This window comes from Oryx dammah, unplaced genomic scaffold (assembly GCF_014754425.2).
Source record: "Oryx dammah isolate SB20612 unplaced genomic scaffold, SCBI_Odam_1.1 HiC_scaffold_28, whole genome shotgun sequence".
NCBI classification, from domain to species: domain Eukaryota; kingdom Metazoa; phylum Chordata; class Mammalia; order Artiodactyla; family Bovidae; genus Oryx; species Oryx dammah.
Genome location: NW_024070212.1, coordinates 13,848,668 through 13,869,744, shown reverse-complemented (window position 1 = coordinate 13,869,744; position 21,077 = coordinate 13,848,668). Strand labels below are relative to the sequence as shown.

General features: G+C 50.9%; 1 long non-coding RNA gene across 2 annotated transcripts; it reads right to left on the bottom strand.

The window, feature by feature from the left end:
• Positions 1 to 923: 923 nt before the first annotated feature.
• On the bottom strand, positions 924 to 20,677 carry LOC120855689. 2 transcript variants are annotated; one of them, XR_005719290.1, is made up of 3 exons: positions 20,523 to 20,677; positions 18,030 to 18,103; positions 924 to 1,029 (listed from the first exon to the last, which is right to left on the bottom strand). It is a non-coding gene; the product is annotated as an uncharacterized LOC120855689 (long non-coding RNA). The 2 variants fall into 2 exon arrangements; XR_005719291.1 differs by lacking the exon at positions 924 to 1,029 and adding an exon at positions 16,977 to 17,860.
• Between the last annotated feature and the right edge of the window lie 400 nt (positions 20,678 to 21,077).

Below are 21,077 nucleotides of genomic sequence, written 5' to 3'. Positions count from 1 at the left end.
AGAAGGTAGCCCCAGCTGGGTGACGCTCATGCCCCCTGTGCCCAGGGCTCTCCCTCCATATGCCAGCCTCAGCCTGGCCCTTCCCTCCAGGCTGAAAGACTCCAGTGCTATCTGTGGGGGATGATGCCCAAATCATTCCCTCTCCTGACTCTCGCTTGTGTACAAGGGATGACTGCTCAGAGACAAAAGGCCCTCCTGTTCAAAGTCTCCCTGGCCCACCGGCCAAGAGATCTAAACTGGTCTGAATTTAGCGCATTCCTGACACTGATAAGGAACTGTAAAATCAGGGACTTGGGAGGGTCCAAAACGGTGGGGCTTGGAGGTACCATTTTGCACACATTCAGTGTGTGTGTGGTGGGGGCGGGTCACAGTGTCTGGCTAATGTTCCCTCTGGTGAACTCTGAGATGAGGAAGCAGAGCAGGTCGGGGCAACGTGGGGAAATCAGGCTTCACTCTGCCCTCCCTCTCTTCCCAGAAGTGCTGGACAGTGTCCACACAGGGCCAGCGGGAAATTTTTCCTGAGAAGGATGAAAGAAGCTGTGGCTATGGAGTCCATTTTGCCGCTTAGTTAAAAACAAATGCCTCCCAAGCCAGTCTCAGCAAGATGCTGGCCCGCCTGAGACCAGAGAGAACCAGCCAGTCCACAGAGCCTGGCCATGCCTCCCAGATAGGCCAGAGTCCCTTTGCTCGTCTCCCCAGCAATCCACTCCCTCATTTCCAAACTTTGGAGGCCTTCCTTGATTGTCCCCACCTGTCTATAGTGGCCCCTTTAACTCTGCGTCCCTCAGTTCCTCTGTGTCATTTAGAAGGGGCACTGGACATCTGCACACAGTCTTGTAAAACACTTTCATCCACACTGATCCATCTGATCCTCAGGATAACTGTGGAAGGAAGCTAGGACCCAAGATATTAGGTTACTTGCCTAAGGCCACGCAGCTTGTAGGGCTCCCCCGTGGCTCAGTGGTAAAGAATCTGCCTGATACAGGAGAATCAGGAGAGGCAAGTTCACTCCCTGGATCAGGAAGGTTCCTGGAGAAGGGAATGGCAACCTCCTTCAGTATTCTTGCCTGGAGAATTCCACAGACAGAGGAACCCGGCAGGCTACAGTCCATGGGATTGCCAAGAGTCGGACCCCACTGAGTGGCTGAGCATGCACACACACAGCTAGTAAGGGAGGGAAGACAGGATTTGTCTCTTGACCAGCCTGTCTCCAGAGTCAAAATCCAAAACCTCCTTCTTTTGCTGTTCTTCCTGCAGATGGAGCCCCTCCACCAAATCTGTGAGCAACCTATAAACTGAGGTGTGTCTTCTATCATTTTACCACTTCCAGTGCCCCCAGTCCAAACTTTTATTAGCTAGGACAGCGTACACAATAGGGGTTGGAAGTAGGGGAGGTCTGACCCACACTGCTGACTAGTCTATGTGACGCCGAGGCCAGGCAAGGAGAGAAAAGCCCCTGGGTTTGAAGACTGAAGGGACCTTAGACTCCTTTTGAGTTCTGGTCAGACTTGAATTTCCACCCTCCCAACACAGCCGTCTCTAGAGGGGTAGCTTCATACAGAGCCGGAGGGGACTCTGCCGAGAAGAAAAAAGAGGGTCTGTGTGGGGCCAGCCTCAGAGGCACTGTGGGAGGGCGTGTACAGTTGGGGAAGGCAGGCTGGACAGGCCTTGCAGTCACACCTGGAAAGCCGTGGAAAAGGGCCTTGGTGTGCAGAGGAGCCTGTCCTGGGAATGGCCTCCCTGGCCAAATCTTGGCTTCTATTTCTTCTAGGACTTGATTAAAGCTTGAAGCCACCCCTTATCCTCCCCCTCCTCCAACCCCATTCCAGCCCACCCCCAATGGGGACTGAGAGCTAAGCACCCTCCCCTGACAGGGCCACTTCCACAGCCACTCACAGAGAGGCCTTTGTGCAGAGGCTGGGCCTGGGGGAGGGGCGGTAGGCAGCACCCTCCGCCGTGCCCATTCCACCCTAGTGGCCCACAGCGGCCTCATCCTTTCCTCAGTGTCTCTCCAGCCTCTCACCCCTTCTCTGGAAAGAATCTCCTCAGAGCCTTGGCCCACCCCAGATCCTCCCTTGCACTCTCCATCACTCTCTCCTCCAGGAAGTTTCCAAGACCGAACCTCTGTTCTACACTCCAGTCCCCAGGGGCCCATCCCCTGCCCTGACCTCAGGGCACTCACGGTGCTGGGGACCAACCTTGGCTTCTCTGCATCTCCTGCCGGGGAGCTTCCTGAGCCTGCAGGTGTGTGTGGCTGAGAGGAGCGAGGGTGACTCTAGATGGGGGAGAGGCAGAGACCCTTCTTCAGGTGACACTGTCCTTTCGTCATCCTCCGTTTGTTCAGTACCAGCCAAGAGGCAGTTAAATATCTGGTTGGTGCCGGGCTCAGTGGGCGGCTAGATTCGGGTATCCCCCTGCATGCTGCGGGTGGTTATGTCCTGCCCCTGAGCCATACTCTACACCCGGCATCTCTGAAGCTGTCAGCTAACTTCCCAGTACCCCTATCAAATCCAATTGCCCTGGTGAAACCCATAAGTCTCCTAATAACTGGATTTCTGACTCCATTTCCCATGTTCTCCCAGTCCAGACTCCCTCTGATGGACACTATGGTTACCTGAAATGACCCACTCTTCCATGCCTCCTTGCCTTTACATATGCTATCCACTCCCTACTAGGCACTTACTCCAACTCCTTAGACTTTGCTTACCTTTGATCACATTTATCCCTTTTATTTGATTACTTATCTTTTGGCGCCCTCCAGGAAGCTTTCCTCAACTCCCCTAAGGTATCCCAGGGCTTCAGCCCCTATGCTGTCCCCATGCAAAGGTCTTCCGGACCACAGCCTTCATACTATCTTGTAATCACTTGTGTCTGCCTCCCCACTAGGTGTCTAGGCCCTCAAAGCAGCTTTGTATTCCACCTTCCTCTTCAACATAGCACTTGGCACACAGTAGGCATCCAATAAATGCCTGTTGAATGAATGAGCTGACAGGTAAGGGAAAAGAAAGCATGGATATGAGAAGCACTACAAAGGACAAAGGGATGGGTTCTGATGTGAATGATCTGGGTGAAGGGGAAGGAAGAGGGCAAATCCCAGGATAATGCTCAGGATTTGTACCTGAGGACCTAGAAATTTAACGATGCTCTTGATAGAGGTAGGGAAGCAGGAATATGGAGCAGGTCTTGAAGCACAATACTGAGTGAATAAACATCTGTTGCTCTCCCTATGTCTGAGGTATGGCCATCTCAGGAGTTTTGGAGGGAGGCTGTACTTATATGCCACTGCAGAAACCAAAGGATGAGATGGTTGGATGGCATCATCGACTCAATGGACATGAGTTTGAGCAAACTCCGGGAGTTAGTGAAGGATAGGGAAGCCTGGTGTGCTGCAGTCCATGGGGTCACAAAGAGTCAGACATGATTGAGCGACTGAAGAACTTTCCCAGGTTTCCTTGCAACCAGGGCCTGGTCATCTGATCCAGGATTAGCCAATCAGATGCACCACTCCAGTCTGATCTAGGAGCCTAGTGGCAGGACCACAGGTGGTAGTAAGGGTACAAATCTTGAATTTAAAGAAATGAGTGTTAATAATTCCAAATGATGGTTGAAATGATAAAAAGTAAAAGGATGTGAGTGGAAAGGAAAAATAAACTGAGCAAAACCTTGGGAAACACTTCTGGCTGGAGACTTGATCTACCCAGAGGACGGAAGGACTAGAACCCAGAACACAGATCAGGGATACAAGAGAAGAGCCAAAGGCAAAAGGAGAAGACATCAGTATGAAATGTTCCCCAGAGGTCACCAGGCTTAAACAAGGGCCACGGGGTCTGGCTGAGGAGCCTATGTGAGTGGCTGGAGGAGGTACAGGTATGACCAGTCATGAAGGTGGAAGCCAGACTGATGGGCGGAGGACAGAAGAAGAAACTCCATCTCAAGTACCTAGCAACCCTGCACAGACCCCTCAGGCTGACAGATTGTCCTGCCCGCCCACATCTCTGCCCCTTCCCCCTCCTGCTGATACCCCTAGTTCTGATTCCTCCAGTTTTTTGTTTTTTTTTTTTTTAACTATTCGTAGTCCTCCAAGTCCATGGACACTCATTAGTGGTCTGGAACTAAACTCAGCACAGAGACCTCTCTACCACCCCTGCTCCTGTGTGAGGCTCACGTCTCCTCTGGGCTGCCATCCCTCATCTCTCCTTCCTTCCTTCTCTCCCCATCCTCTTTTCCCAGTTCCACTAGGAGGAAGATGCAACAATGTTCCTGGTCAGCCAGAAAGTCCTTCTTGGGGTCTCACCTCCCTGCATGCCCTCCAGCCAGGGCTGGCTCTCAGCCCACACCTGTCAGAGGCGGCCATTTTATAGGTTCCGGCTACCTAAGATGGTGGCCTCCCTTTTCCGTTCCCACAGCCTTGCTTCCTACCCCTGCCCCTTTCTTTCTGAGGCCTGAGCCCAACAAGGTGGGGGGCCAGGCTGGGGAGCCAAGGCCGGAGGAAGCAAGACAAAAAAAGGACAGAAAAGCCGGCCCCTTGGCATCTCTTTTTGGCATTTGAGTCCAGCTCAGGGAGGCAGAGCAGAAAGGAAGAAAGAAAGTAGTGTGAGTTTTTATTTCGGTCTTCTTCCTGTCACCTCCCCCTTCCCAACACACATACTTTGATGAAAACAAAATCTCTCCCCTTTTCTCTCTTCTCTGGCCCCCCTCCCCTTTTCTCCTGGCTCCTACCAAGAGCCTCCTGGAATGCAAATGAGTTGTATTATGCAAATATATGCAAATAAGGCTTAACGAGCGGAAGGAGGGGCAGAATGCCTAATGAGTAATGGCGGAGGGTGCAGATGGAAGGTGGCAGGAGTGACCCCCTCTTCTCCGTTCCCACAGCCTAGGGGCTTGCTGGGAATAGTGAGGTGTCCTTCACTTCTGGGAAAGAGAAGAAGGTCAAGGCCCTGTCGCTTCAGCTGAGAAGGCCTAGGATGGCCTTGGCTATAGGTGAGGGACAGGAGAGCTTGGAGGGAGAGAGGGTCAAGTACAAGAGACTCTCTTACACAACTTTGCCCAGAGACTCTAGATATATCAGCCTCCCTGCCTATATGGTCCACTGATGGCTGAACCTTCAGCTGAAAAGAGGGTGATGCTTATGCACACCATGGCTTGTGCATCAGAAAGGAGGATTCCCAAGGGAAGATTCCCAACCAGACCCAGGTTCTTCCTGGGAGTGGGGGGGTGCAAGCTGTCTCTCTTTGTGCTTTGGAAGGTGGGGGTTGGGGTGGTTGCCATGGCTACATAGCATGGAACACCCACCTTCCCAACATCCAGCCCCAGAGGACCTAGAGAGTTCGGGGGGATAATGGATTGACACCCCCTGATGCCCCCACCACCTGGCACTGCCAGCCGGAGATGGCGGCATCAAATCCTAGAGAGAATGGCCCCTTTGTTTCTAGGCTTTCGGTGCTGGGGGGGCAGGACTGGGCACACAGAAGGGCCTTTCCCAGGCCACGTTCCAGTCTGTGTGGCTCTTGCTGGCCTCTGGAGACTCCTTGTGGCCATCCACTGCCCTCTCTGCCCTGGCAGATGGTTGCCTCCTTGCCTTTCCTCCCATGGGCTTATCAGCTACTGCTAGGTATGCCTTCCCCTGTGCTTCTCCCTGAGGCCTCCCTTTCAAGCCTTCTCAGACAGAGAGAACAGTCAATTCCAGCTCTTCCTGGCTTGTGTGGACACCTCATATGCGTGGACATGCATCCTGTCCTTTTTTGTATGGGGACAATCGGTGAACTTTACCTACCTGCAATAGCCCTGCTCTACCCATCTCAAGCAGGGAGAGTCCTTAAAGAGGCATCAGATACAATAAACAGGGCCAGGATGGATACCAGGAGCCTGGCCTGTCTAAAGCCAAATCCAAAACCAGGACTTTGGCCTTTCCACTAACCAGCTGAGTGACCTTGGTCATATGTCTTCCATTCTCTTGGGAATCTGTAAAACGAGGGATATAGAGTTGATGCCATCTAAGGCTCTACCTGATCCACACACTCTGTTTCTTAAATGTTGTTATTGTTTCATTGCTCAGTTGTATCTGACTCTTTTGCAACCCCATGGACTATAGCCCACCAGGCTCCTCTGTCCAGGGGATTTCCCAGGCAAGAATACTGGGGTGGGTTGCCATTTCCTCCTCCAGAGGATCTTCCTGACCCAGGGATCCAACCAGAGTCTCCAGTGTCTCCTGCATTGGCAGGTGGGTTCTTTACCTCTGAGCCACTGGGGGAGCCTGAATCTTATATGACCTTAAGCTTAAATTTTTCCAGAAATTTAACCCTCAAACTTCTTGCTGCTGGAGCCCTCTCATTCAGACTCTCCAAAGTGGACAAACCCAATTTCCTAGAGATGGAATGACAGCTGCCATCAGCCTCTTCCTCTCCCTGAGACTTAACAACTGCCTGCAAACAACTCCCAAAGATTAAAATTCTAGTCTTTGATATATAACCGTCCAGACAGGATTCCCCTCCTAACCCCTGCAAAGGGGGTCAGCACAGCCACCTCATTCATCGCCTGGGAGCTGTCCGTGGTGCTGGATTACGGTTCTGGTGCTCTTGCGGCGGAAAGAGGGCAGGAGAGTGGTGGAACACCCATTCACCCCAGGTGAAAACTATAGGGAAGAGAAGAAGCAGAAACATTTGGAAACAGTAAGGAGGGGGGCAGATGTATTTCTGAAGAAATACATCTGTATCTCCTCTCTGAAGATCTCCAAATAGCCAGTACTCTTTTAGGGGAGGAAGAGATCAAGAGTCAATGAAACTCCGAACCTCACACTCCTTCATCCCTAATGATGTAAGTGTCCCGGATTAGCTCAGTCCTCATCTGGATCCTACTCAGAAATCCACAGGGAGATGGAGTCATAGTTCCTGCCCTTAGGGTATAGTTCAGGTTGAAGCAGTTGATGGATTACAGACCTCTAAATTCCATCCTAAATTCTAAGGCTCCTACAAGGAATTCAGTAATAAAAAAGATATACAATCTGCCTGATAGTATTATAGCTATTAGGAGCTTGATGGGGTGGGTAGAAAGGTAGAAAAGATAGGAAAGAGCATGTGTGTGCCTGCTTGCATGTGTACATGTGTGTATGTGTGTGAGCATGTATTTCCCAGGCAGAGTGATAAGACTATATCAGTGGTTCTTAACCCTAACTGCACATTTAGAAATACCAAGGGAGCTTTTAAATGATATTGATGCCTAGGCCTTATTCTCAGGCACTCTGGGATGTGCTGGACCCAAATATCAGTAACTTTTAAAAAGCTTCCTAGGTGATTTTAGTGCATAACCAAGTTGAGAATCACTGGTCTGGAAGAAAGTAAATGTGAAAATTTTCAGAGGTTAAGCCTGATCACCTGGAGGAAGAGGGCAAGGCTAGGGCCCCTGAAGAAGGGAATGAATAAGGGGGAGAAGGACAAGCCCATGTAACCTCCCCTTGCCTAGGAGTTCTCAGTGGCCTCAAGCCTGACCTGGAGACTGACTCAGGTGTTGGGCCTGTCCCTTCCCTGCTGTGAGAGCGCACACCACCCCAAGTCAATGAGATACACTTCCCTCCACCCTGGTCCCTTGCACAGAGACAGGGAATGGGTGCAATAACTCCGAGGGTATGCTGTTCCCCTTCACCCAGAAGGTCCCCAGGGAGGCAGTTGTGGAAGGTAAACAGCAACAATGGTCTCTTTCAGTGTCCAGATTCCAACCCTTCAGTCCAATTAGCAGACACAGCAAACAGCAATTCAGCTGCCTTCAGCCGCTGTCATAACAAACTCAGAGCAGCCTTAATGGGGGGATTAGGGCAGGAGGAGGGGGGTGTCACTCTGAGCCCTGGGAGAGCCTGGGTGGCAAAGAAGGGTTCCCCTTTTCTCTAACTCTCTCCTATCTAAATACGCTCCAGCCCAACTTTACCTTCCATAGCCCTACTCCTCATTCTCCTCAGAGCTCCGAGAATGTTTTTTATAGTTTTGCCTATTCTTTCCTCCCAGTGATTTTAAAGCATTAACCGAAACTCATTTAACAACTAGGGAAGTTGGCACACCCTGCCCTGGATGCTATAACTACTGTAGACAGTGCTATAACTACTCAAGATCTCTGAGGTCTCAGTAGCAAAGGAAGGGAGAAAGAAAGTCAAATATCCCCAGAATACCCGAGCGGAAAGGAGGTGAAAAAAATAAACATCAGGATTCCCACTCCCAAGCCTTGGGAAGTCCAGAACTCTAGAAGGACTTCCAGACGTGGAAGAATGCAGACGGGCCTGTGCTCTTTGGTGAGGTATCAACCTTGGGAATCAGGAGTAGGTGGTTGAGAAGGTGGGGGGTGGGGCTGGGAGGCCAAAGGACAGAAAACATTCCTTCTGTGAGTCGCTGAGCAATGAAGAAAAGTCTGCATGCTCTTTAGTTCATTAATTACACCCACTATCTAACTGGTCCTTTAATTTAATAAACTATTTTTAGTAACTCTAGAAGCTTAATCGAATAAATTTGGAATTGTCATTTATACAAGCCATATCTCTCTATCTACATAAGTCAGTTTATCGATCCTAAGTACTCTTACCAATACATGGTAAGATTTATTAAGGAGAAAAAAATACAAAGGTCATTCTGCCACGTGGACTCCAGCCTCTTTCCTTAACAGACTTCCCAGAGTCTGTTCCTCTTCCCCCAGGCTTCAGACACTGCTTCCTCAGGTCCCAAGAGTCCCTCCTTGATTTCAAAGCTAGAAGAGGAGGAGGAACTTCCTTAAATTTAAATCTTCTGAGATCCTCAGCATAGAATATGCCAAAAAGCTGTCCTTTCTGCATTCTGAGATCAATCATATGCTCTCAAACAGTTGTTCCAAACCGTAGCCTTTATCCCCTCTGCAGTCAAAGAATTACTCATTACCTGTGGGTATCGTAATGTATAAGACCTTTATTTATAGAGAATTCTTCATTTGTTCCATATAACAACCCCGAGGATACAAATTCTTACCCCCATTGAACAAATATCTGATCAGAAGCTGGTAAATAATGGCACCTAAACCTAGACCGTGTTCAGTCACATTTGCTCATTCTCTTTCTCTCCCTAGACTTCTGACTGTGATGATTTCTATTATTGCAAGGATCTTTCAACTAAACCCTTTTGATGCCTAGACCTATGAAAAAGTTGCCCCAGGGTGAGGGTGTGAGTGAAAATGCAAAACTTGAGACAAATATTTAGAAGAAAATTGCCTTTGAACTCCTGGACTCAGAATTCAATAGGAGAGGGTATTGGGATAAAGGACTAAGGAGAGAAATGGGTAAAGAAACCAGCTTAGAATTTGTTTTCCAATAGGAATAGGTGGATATAGCAAGATGTGAACAGACCTAAAAATTACTGGACACAGAAATGTAATGATACAAAAGAGAAATTTCAACCCTGCCTCCACACATCCCCATTCTACCAGTTCTCCTACTGGGTTTAGCTGAAGAAGGTGCTAAGGGTATAAAGGTTGGGGAAGGCAGAAGGAGGACTCTGTGGTGTCACTGTGATGGCAGCATTTGGTAAACCTCTCCATGTTCCAGAGTGTCTCTTGTCTCCTGGATTTATAGCTATAAGTAGCCAGGAATTCCTAATCTCACATCAGAGCTTCCTACCCATCATGGATCACACACATCCAATCTCACACCAGCTCACACATCACTCAATTTCTCACGCTCATAAGCAGACACATACAGCTCACAAACATTGTCACCCACCATTCTCCTGGCAACCCCATCTATACACCCACACCTGCGGCCGATGCAAACCCCCACCCCCAACAACTCTCCTGGCTTCTATTTGCCCTTTCCACTGAGGAGCTTGTTTTGTAGGATGTAAACCCTCAACCCACCACTTCTCACAGGCCCTCTATTCTTCTTTGGAGATTCTGTGGGCAAATGTGCTAATAGAATATGACAATAATAATATAAACCCAAATTGTGTGGCTAATAATATAGGTTCTGAGTCTCATGTGGATGAGCCTTAGTAGATCCAGAATACATGTTTCCAGCCAGCTATAAGAAAAGTTAAAAAAAAAAAAAAAAGGCAACCCTTGTTCACAACCAGGCCTTGCCTCTCTCAGTGGGCTTTCCTTCTCCCCTGGTGCATGGATCCCCTCGCCTCTCACCCCCATCTCAGTCTAATCCACCTTGACTCTCAGTCCTTCCCTTAGGCAAGTGTAGAGAAGTAGAGAAGGAAAAAAGTATTGGATTTGAAACCACTGAGTGACATTAGCGATTCATTTGAGTCTGTGGCTCCTGTTTGTAAAATGCGGTTAGTAACAGCTACCTCACAGGGCTGGAGGATCAAAGAAAGGCTTGCAGGCAGAGTGCTCTTAGGAGAAATACGGTGTGGCGTTAGGGATTATTAGTGCCTGCCCCAACCCCACTCTCTTTCTCCCTAATCCTATCTCCAGTTGTCCCTCCCCCCCAAAAAAGGTAGATTTCAAAAGAGCTGAAATAGACAAAAAGTCTGCTGATCTCCCTTTCCTTCAAACCTCGGAAGAAAGAAGACATATGTACTCTGGACTCTCTGAAGCCCAATTGTTTTAGTTTGGATTCCCCAATATTCCTGCCACATAATATATAATAGAATCATAATCTTCTAGCTATAAAATCAGCTCCTGGGAGGAAATTTTAAATTTACACGGGAAACAGGAGTCAGTACAAGGTCGTTTGCCCAGTTCTTCTGCTCCCTTTAGACTCCTTAGGGCCCTGCCCTGTGTTCTGGAATGCAGGGTGGGGTGGAGGGGGGCATGGTGGGGTTTTGTTGGGATGGGAACAGATAATAAATGCACAGGGAGCTACTTCTAGTTTTGCTGCCTGTTACTTTTATTCTCCCTAGTGACTAGACCATCCTCCACTCAACTGCACCTAAACACTCTTTTGCTTAAAATATTTAGGTCAGGCCAGATAAATGGATTCTTTTAGGAAAGGCCCTGATTAATCTCTCTAATTCTTTGCTTTCTCCCAGCAGCATAAATACCAAGCTACAAATTCCTTTGTGTTTGAGCTCCTTGAGGCCATTTGCTCTTGGAGATGATTTCCAAGACAGTGAGGATGGGGTGGGAAGGTAGTGTGTCCTGAAAGACCCCATCACAACCCCTTTGGTCAGTGAAGACAAAGCTAGCATAAGAAGCTTTGCAAAACATCAAATTCAGGTCCTGAGTGGGAAGGAGGAAAGAATATGAAAACAAGGGCTCCGAGAAATACTTTGCACTCCGTTGCCCACAACCTAGCCTGGGCAAAAAGGCTCCCCATGAGCAACCCAACCGGGACCCCTAGTACTTCCAGCCTCCCTCCGCGTATCTCCCGCTTCGCCACTCTCAGCACCCGACCAAGCTGAATAGACCGATAGGGCTTTAGGGAGCAGATCAAAGCCAAGACTAGCATTCTTAGGTGACCTCCCCCAAACTCTCCGGCCCCAGCAATAGCTGTGAATAGCCTGCGGGAACCTGTTTCCCAGCGCCCGCGGGAGAGGCCTGGGCCAGGAACACCAGGCACTGCCCAGAATAACCCCAAAACGAGATTTCAAGACATCTCTCCCTTGGAGCAGCGTTCCCGGGCTCCGACTGCCAGAAACGGCCCGGTCTCGGGAGGTAACCATCACGCCCTTTCTGCTACCCCGCAACTAGGCGGTGGAAGGCATTGCATCGCGCCTGGCGAAAGTGAAACAGGACTGCGACTCCTACCTGCGCGGACCGAAGTTGGAGGGTGGAAAGACGCCCGACCGGTGCGGTCTTGAGGCCCGAGGGCCGCCGGGTCCTCTTCTCGCCTCCCACGGCCCGTGGGTCCTCACGGCTTTAGCCCCTCCCTTAGGCCTCCCGCCCGCCCGTGCCGCCAGCTTTCCAGGGGCCCCTCTGCGCAGTGTATGGGGTTATTTTTACTTTCGGTTATCTAGCTTTATGAAGACTCCACACCACTCATACAGCTAGATAACCAAAGATAACAACCAACCCCGCCTCCTGGCTGCAGTCGCCGCCTCTTCCACGCAGCCTCCTGGCTGCCGCTGCCCACGCCTGTATCGCCGCAGCCTCCAGGTCGCCCGCCGGTGGAGGTTGGGGAAAGGGTACACTGGGAGAGGGGAGGACAGAGAGAGAAGCAGAGTCCAAGACAGAAAAAGACTCAGAGACGCTGCGGTACAGACGCGACGGAGACCGAGAAAGGCGTGGAAAGATGCGACGGCCGATGGCGTCGAAGTCGGGGAATCGCCCCTGGATCTCAGAAGCTTGCGATGCCTGGTTTCCCGCTCCCCGTTCGAGCCAGAAGCCAGAGTGCCGCTGGTCCCTGGGAGGAGGGACTCGCAGGCTTTTCGTGCCACCCGGGAAGACTTCAGGGACCGAGGCAGAGGCCTCGCAAACCTCACAGGGTCTACACTGCCCCCTCCTCTGGAAGATCCAGCCGCATCCGATAGCCTGAGCCTTGGCTTTCAGCGAAGCCCAAACCTCCGCGTGGGGTCGTAGCGGGGAACAGCGGAGCCGACTCCACCACATCTCCCAACTCCCGAGGGCGGTGGAAGCGAAGTGGAGCTCACGCCGCGGGGTCGGCGGGAGGCGGGAGAAAAAGCTGGATCCTAGCCACCGACTAAAAAGGGCAACGGGCAGCGAAATCCTGGGGGTAAAATCCCGGAGGCGTCCCAGTAGGAAACAGGGAAATCCCGGCAACCCAAAGAGAGAGGGAAATGGGGGCGGGGAGGCTAGCCGGAGACTCCCTAGCGAGTGTCTCTAGGAGAGAAGGACAGGGAGAGACACCATGCGGGAAGGGATCCGATAGCGCACCCATGAGATGGGGAAGGAGGAAGAAAACGGAGGGCGGGCTGGGAAGGTGAGCCGAGTCCCTGGGCCCACAGGACGCCCAGAGAAATGGCTTTGTACAAAGAGGTCCAGAAATCACCCGGGGCTGTGAAAATGGCCGGGGGTCCGAAGCCAGAGGAAATGCTGTAGGTTGGTGGGGGTTCCAATCAGGAATCGGAATCAAGGAGGTTCCGGGAGCCCCGAGGAGGGTGTGGGGCTCGGCCAGCCCCTGTTGGCGGAGGCCCGGGCACGGAGGCGCCGGATTCCAAGGCGCTAACCCACCTCGTGTCCCAAGCCGCCCAGGCCACTTACATAGAGCCCAGTGTGCCCATCCGCGCGCTCCCTCGCGGTCCTCCCGGCACGTTCCCGCCCACGGAACGCCATGGCCCTGGGTTCGAGGTGCCAGGGCTCAGCGGGCGCCGGGGTGGAGGCGCCCGCCGGGATCTCAGCCTCCGCCGAGCTAAGGCGAGCAGGGCAGAGCTCACCTCCCTAGCTCCCTCCCCAGCCTCTGCCGCTGCTCTGGCCCGGGCGCGCTCCGGCTCCGGACTTTTCATTCATCCTTTCGTGCTCCCTCCCCAGACCAGTCTCTGATTGGCTTCGCCGAGTCTGACGTCACCGCCTCGTTCTCCCACCGGCTCCGCCCCTCCCCCTTCCCGGGTCGAGCCGGAGCGCGCAATTGGGGCGCCCTTCCCCCCGGAGAACGGTGAAGGGGGTGGAACTACTATGTCTGTGTGCTGATCCTCAGCCTTTTGCTGCCTCACACATTCCCGAGACCTGCCTGCCATCTCCAATCCATTGCCATTTGTGGTTGTGATCTCCAACCTCACTCTGTAGGTTCTACATTTTCCATTTTGACCCAGGGTATATTGCACCAGGTCCAGGGTTCAAAGATGGGAAAAGAGATCGGGTGATATCTCCTCAAAAAGAACCAGATTACTGGAGACTCAACCTCTACCGGCCTTCTCGCAACAGGATATCCTTTGTGCTTCTAAGATTCTGACCCATTCCAGACTGTAATCTTAATCTTTTAGGATGGACAGGAACCTCCCTTACTGGTTTTCAACCCAAACCAGCGAGGAAAAGATCCTGGAAGTTTGGGACTCCTACTGGGCGATGCAGGGTGTGAGCGAGCCTCGACTTCCTTTTTCACCGTGCAGAAATGAGAACATCTCAGGAACTTGTTCTCAGCACCAAAGTTCCAGGTAGGGTAGGCTGGGGAATCCCAGCTGACATTAATCTGGGCAACACACAGAGATTTGACTCAGCCCTGGAGGCCCTCCCTAGCGCTTTCTCTTCCTCCCCCCATCCTGTGCGCCTCCAAACGCGAGCCTGGCACCCTCACCCCGGGTTCCATCTCCAGGTGTCTGGAGAGCCGGAGTCACAGGGAGAAAAATCATTCTCAGACAAGGTTTTCCGACCTGGATCCCCAGCTGGCCGGGAGAATCAGAAAACGGCACACACCGGTCTGCAGGCAGGGTCTGGACTCTCTCAGATCCGTGGAGCTTTCTGTGATCGAGCTGCGAACTCCCATTTGAGCCGCCGTGCCTGACAGGTCGCGAGTTACCCTATCACTCCACCACCCTCCTCTGGGCTCCTTTTCTAAAAACAAACAAACAAACCCTAAGATTTGGATACCTGAAGCCAGTCCCTCTGCCTAATCTGGGCTGGCTCCTTTCTACAGGGATCCTACAACAACCAAAGTGCCGCCCAGGGGACCCAGGATTCTCCATCAGACCCAGCCAGGTTGTTTTATCCTTGCCGAGGGGTCAGGGTGGGGGGCGGTGCTTTGCATAGTCTAGGACAAAGCCCAGCCCGAATGCTATTTGCCTTGGTTAGTTGTGGGCTTCATTTGGTGCTCCCCTTAAAGACTGGAAAGTCTGAATAACCGCTGCATGGCTGTGAGGCAGGGTGTATGTGTGTGTGTGTGTGTGGGGGCGGGGGGGGGGGCGCGGCACTTTGGAATAAGACAAAGGCCAGGGACTTGTGTTTCCCCACCAGAGTGACAGTAAAGTTGTTGGCCTGATTGCCCAGGTTACAGGACGCTAACGGTGGGGCTGTGCTTGGCACACCTTTCAACCCTCTGTCTGCCTCCATAGCGTCTCAAGGGCCTTACCCAAGGGAAAGTCTTTCTAGAAATGGCCACACTATCAATTCTTTACTCTCCTAGAACTGAGAGCACACCAGTCAATGGTGGGGTACAGTTGCAGAAAGGTGAACCCTCCCCACTCTTGGAGATAGACCTACCCAACTGATGTGCTGATAAATGTATCCCCTAAATGCATCCTCCATGCCAGGCCCCAGAGAAACAATAGGCCTCTTTGTACCTACAAACCTCCTCAAGTATTTCTCAGTATACCACCTCACACCCCTTTACAGGATACCTAACATCCTCTAGACATTCTAGCAATCCTAAATAGAGACTACACTTCTTCAAACACACCACCAACTTCCCCTAAGTATTTCCCCACCTCCCCTCCCACAAGATCCTTTAAAAGCACTTTAAATAAACCCTTTCTGCCCCTCCACCTTCCCCTCACCCACTGCCTGGAGGCTTGGGCCAGCAAGTAGGAAAGAGGCTGTGTTGCTAGCTAGCACTCTCCCCTTTCTTCTCTGTCCCTAATTTCCAATCAAGTCCCCTGCCTCTATGAGGCCCAAGCTTAGCTCCACAATTCCTTACTCAGGGCTGGACCATCCAGACAGCCTAGCAAGAAATAGTTGGGATCAGTAAGAGCCACATTTTTGTCAGAGAGGAGGACAGAAAGGGTTTTTCTGCCCAACAGAAACCGCACACCCCCAACTTATTGCCCCAATTCAACTCAACTGGATTTCCTAAAAAACCAAGTTCAGGAAAGAAATGGGTACAAATCTAATTTTCTCCAAATGGCTAGATAAAGAGCTAACTACCCTTGTATCTTACTGTGGCTTTGGCTCTTCCAGAGTACCTCAGTCTAAACAGAGTGTCCAAATATAAGGGGGGGGGGGTGGCACAAAAGAAAACAGAGATTATTCTACATTGTCCTGGTGCTATCTACTTGGAATCCCCCTCTATGCCTAGATTTCTGATGAAGTAATGTTTTGTTTAGTTTTGTCTGGGTAGACTTGACAACCTGATCTCCCACAGTGCCTGCTCAGAAATGACGAGTGGGGCATCTGCCTTTATTCTAATGGAGACAGAGCTACAAGCCGTGGAAGAAGGAGAGAACTCTCCATCATTGTGTTAACTGGGGTTGGTTTGTATACCAAGCCATGCTGCTCCAGTTTCAGAAAAAGATGCTACTTTGAGGGTAGCAAAAGAGACAGTCCATCAAGGTCAGAGGTGGTTTCATACATATTCAGCTCTGTGGTATCTAACACTATGCCTAAAAGATAGTGGGTGCCTGATGAATAACTGATGAATTGATAGAAGAATGTGTGTCCCTGTGGGTGCGGCTGCAAGTCTGAGTTTGCCTTCCTGTGGACTGAGCCCATCACGGGTGGAGAAGGAAGGTATTGACAAAATGTGTGTCCTATGGGATCTGTGTATGGGTTTGAGAGGGGAGTAGGGGGAGTTGTATGTTAGTGACTATTTGGCAGCTCCTTTGACCAGAGGAGCCCCTTCTACTATGAAGAATTGGATACAGCAGACCTGGGAGAAGCCAACAGCTCGGGCAGAATGGGTGCATTGTGTCCCCCTTGCTCTTGGCCCACCAGCCTCAGTCCCTCTAGGAAGGCCTCAGTTGGAGCAGAGCTCTCTGCTTCCAGCACACAGCATATTCTGCCGCAGCGGTCTTAGAGCAATGGTCTATAGACCCCACCCAAGTCCTTCCAGGGAAATTCTGGTGGACTGAGGAGAGAGCACACCAACCCCCTGGTGCTGATCTGAGTCTCTAAGTGTCTCAGTTAGCCAAGGAGCATATATGTTTTGCCAGTGCCTGTCCCTGCCCCCACCTCTACAGCCCCGAGGCCCACCCATTGTCTGTGTCCCTGAGGCGGCCCATGTATAGGAAAACACGCCTGAATTATGCCCTGTGCATGCAGCTTTTGGATGAATCTTTCTAGTTTGGGTCCCAAAATATATTTTGGCATCATACTCTCTTGAAAATACTCAGGTAATTAAATAAAAAGCATATTTGTTCTTTGTTTCAATTATCAGGTTAATTTGCCTTGAAGATACAGATGAAAGCTGCATTTGGAAGAGGTTGAGTTCAGATATTTATTTCTGTCTTCGTGGTTCATTATTGTGAACATTATCATACATTATTCTTTTGCTACAGAATATTTGCATTTTCTATGGGATTGCACCAGATAAAAGCAAGAATTGGCAGTAAAAAAAAAAAATGGGGAAGCTGCAAAAAAAAAAAAAAACAACCTCTATATAGGCAGATGAGTTTAAAGGGAATGGAGATATAATCTGGACGATTTCTCCCCAGAGATACCACCCTTCTCTTCCCACAAAGTGTGTTTCCTCCTGTTCAGAGGCCAGCCTGAGAATTCCTCAGGGCTGTCTAAGCACTGCCTCCCCCGATGGCTCTCAGTTCTCTCCTTCAACTCAACACACTGCTCACTTGCTTGAGAGCCTTATGCAGTCAGGACGGTGACAGAGGTGGTCAGCCATAAGCAAATGGTCTCCTCGAGGGCAAAGCATGAATGTGTAAGGGTCTGTGTACGCATACATGCACGCGCAAACACGCAAGCCTATCAACTAAGACAAACACAGTGACATATCTGCAGATATTCGCAGCGGTGCCACCCCCCAGTTCCCACACACCCTGCACACACACCCACGTGCAGCTGTTTCAGCTCCCCAGGTGCCCCTTCACCACCACCCACACCCTCTCCTTTCTCACCTCTATCATCCATGTTCCATCCATAACTCTGCTCCTCTGCAACTCACTGCCTCCCAGCCCCACCCGCCCTGGGTCGATGGGCCTCCATCTCTGCCCTCAGGAGCCTCAGAGAGAAGGGCAAAGGGTCCCCAGAATCCTCAGGGCCTCTCCTCTCTCTCATGGAACTGGGCTCACAGGTGACTTCATTCTTAAGTCACCATGTTCTATCCCCAATATCAACGACTATCCAGGTCTTCCTACAATTAGAATAGACCCAAATCAGGGCCTGAAAGCTAGAAGAGAGCAGGCAGGGGGTTGAGAGGTATAAGGAACGGGGGAAAACCCAGGTGACTGCAAAGCCAGCTTCTTTCTCCACCCCACCCCCCAACACCACCATCAGAAACAAACAAATAAGAAAATAAGTACCCCCAAAGCCAAAGGTGGACACCTACGATGACACCAGAAACAAACGAGGCTGCCTCTTCTCCGATGCTCCGCTCCTGTCGAGGAGGAGAATGCAAAGGTTAAAGTCTTTTTTGTGGCTCTAATCCTCTCCCTAACACCCCTGTTTCCCTGACACTCTTTCACCAACAGGAATCTGGGCTGCACAGGGAGGCAGCTGGAAGAGAAAAGCCTAGATGGGCAGGGAAGGCAGGACCCCTGCCTGAGCTCTCTGGCTCCATCTTGCCTGGATACCTCTAAGCCGGGCCCATCCTCACAACCTCCCTCTAACTCCCTCCGAAATCACTGGGCCCAGGGATTTGAACTGAGCCTGTGAAGATGTTGTGGCCCTTCTGATTGAACCTGGGGGAGTAATCCCCTGCCCAGTGGCTACCATCTCCTCCCAGATTCCTGCTGCTCATGCTACGCCATGACAAAGCATGCTCAGGATGGAAGGAAGGATCTGGGGTCAGATGCATTTTGTCTATCTAGGTGTGACTGCGTTGGAAACTCTAAAGTTCTAGGTACTTAAGACACTGTCAATCACATTATGTCTCCAGCTTTCTTTTCTCTTCTCATCATTACCTATCTATCATCTATCCATGCATATCACTAAAGATCCATAAAGACATATCCTGTAGCTACCAATTTTCTCCCTTTCTTCTCCTCTCTCTCACATATACAAAAGGTGTGAACACAAAGCAGTTTTTTTTTTTTTTAATTTAATGTTGGGTATGAAACCCCATCTCAATATTTTATAGTCTTACTTTCTCAGTATTTTGCTTTCAGGCTAAATTATGATTTTGGAGAATGACACATATACCACAGGTAACCCAGGTCCTAAAATACTACGAGAAGTGTATTGTGTGTGTGTGTGTTGTGATAAATTAGTGAATCCTTCTACCTCAAACTCAATTTTACAACTAATTCTTCTTTTTTTTTTTTTTAAAGTCAGGAAGATAACATACCTAAATGCAGAGGAAATCAGAAAAAAAGGAAGGCTGGGGAGCAGGTTTAGGACTTAAATCAAATCTTGATTTCTAGGGGGCGTATTTTGAATATGCTTCTCTCCCCTCTTCTAACATCCCTGAATACCCACTTAATGCCCAGCTTCAGCTCTGCCAGCCCATCCATTTCATAAAGGGACATCTCAGTCTGAAATTATCTTCAAACCAAAGTGGGGGCCAACCCCAACTTTATCTTATTGCTAGACAATAAGCACAAGGGCAATTGAGGAGCCTCTGGCTCCTCCCCCCACCCTGTTCACAAAGAGTCATGGGGTCCCTGGAACACTTGTGTCTCTTCTTACTGACCTGTGCCCCACACCCCACTCTACCCCCTCACACACACACAGTGTACAGGGGGACGTGGTGACAAGCACCACACCCCAGGAGGCATGGGATATGTGTGTGCTTGTTCTGTGGCGGGTAGCCTTGGCCTCTCCCAGACAGCTGGCCTCTGGGGAACCAGAAATAACCTGCTGGCCTCCAGCCTCTGCCACCCCACCAGAAAGCACCATGCGGGTGGGGGCTCGAGATAAGAATAGAGCCTCTTTCCTGTCTCCTCTGACCCTTCTCAAAACACAAGAAATTAAAAAGCCACCATCAGATGGGTCTCCTGAGGCTGGGGCAGGGTTCTCTCCCCTTTTTGAACCTAAGCATCTGCCCCAAAACCTCACTTGCCTTTAAGCTCCCCTCAGCCCCTTTCCCACCTCCCAGCTCATGAGAAAAGCAAGGAGAGGGGGAAATAAAATTAATCTATATTCTACAAGTGTTTCTTTTTTCCCCCTAATTCTGGTCTCCTCCCTTTTAGAGATATGGCTCCTTCCCCAACCCCCAGTGACCCCAGTCCCTCAGACTTTGTCTGCCCCTAAAACCTGAAGTCTCTGGGGCAGAGAGGAGTAAGAGTCAGAGCAAGGAAAGAAGGTCAGGAGCCTGAATACAGAACCGTTTTTTCTCTTCCCTCACATCTCCACTACAACCTTCCTTCCTGCCTCTCCTCTTGTGCAAGCATTAAGATGTTGGCCCTGTCTGGTGGGGAGAAAGGAGGGGCGGATTAATAGGATCAGTAGCACCGTGACCCTAAAGCCCCCCTGAATCCCATTGACAAACTTAGTGAGCTGTCTCCGGGTTGGCCGGGGTTAGCGGGGAGGAGGGAGACCAAGAGGCGCTCTGGGGCAGCTGGGCAGGGCCCTGCCTCAGCTCACCTCGGTAGATAGATGGGGAAACGGGAGATGAAATCCCACTCTGCTAGCTATTCCTACACACCACACCACACCCCCCTACATACACACGCCTCTTCCCTTTTGGTCACCCCCTCAATCTTTCCTCAGCCTTTCTGTGATTCCTGCACCTGCCTCCATTAGCCAGTGGGCAAAGTAGGAGGGTAGGATGCCCTAACTGATTTCAGAGGATCCCTTCCCACCCCCAGCCCGGATGTCTGAGGGGCTAGGACCCTTGCAGATGAATGGCCGCTTACCGGCTTCTGGGAGGAGGCGCTGGCTCGGTGGCCCCTGCCGCTGGCCTGCCTCTTTCTCCGGCTCCTAGCCTCTTGGAGGATGCAGCTCGGATGACGTAGCATCTGTCTATCCATTCAGGAATTTCGCTTGCCTCCCTCTTTCTTTCTCGTGCTGCTCTCCCCGGAAAGGCAGCAAACAGGGGGTGCTGCCCCTGTCTGGAGACACCCCCCCAGGATAACAGCCCACTCTGATGAAGCCCCTCCTTCTCCCATCTCATGCCTGTCAGGGAAGGGGTCTTTGTCATCTCCACTCTGTCCCATCTCCTCCTACTGTCTTTTCTAACCTGAGGCAGGAAGAAGGGGCTAAGGAAAGCTATTGTTCCTCCAGGACCCCTCATTCCCAAAGGAAGCAAGAGAAAGGGGGTGACGGGATACCCCGTTCCCAGCCTCCTTCCAGTTCTAATTCACCTTCGAACTTGAGAGCGTGATTAAATGATGTGTGTCTAGGGTGGGGAGTGGAGTTGATAAAGAGTGATAGAAAGAGGACACAGTTTGTCATTTGGAGGGTCAAAGTAT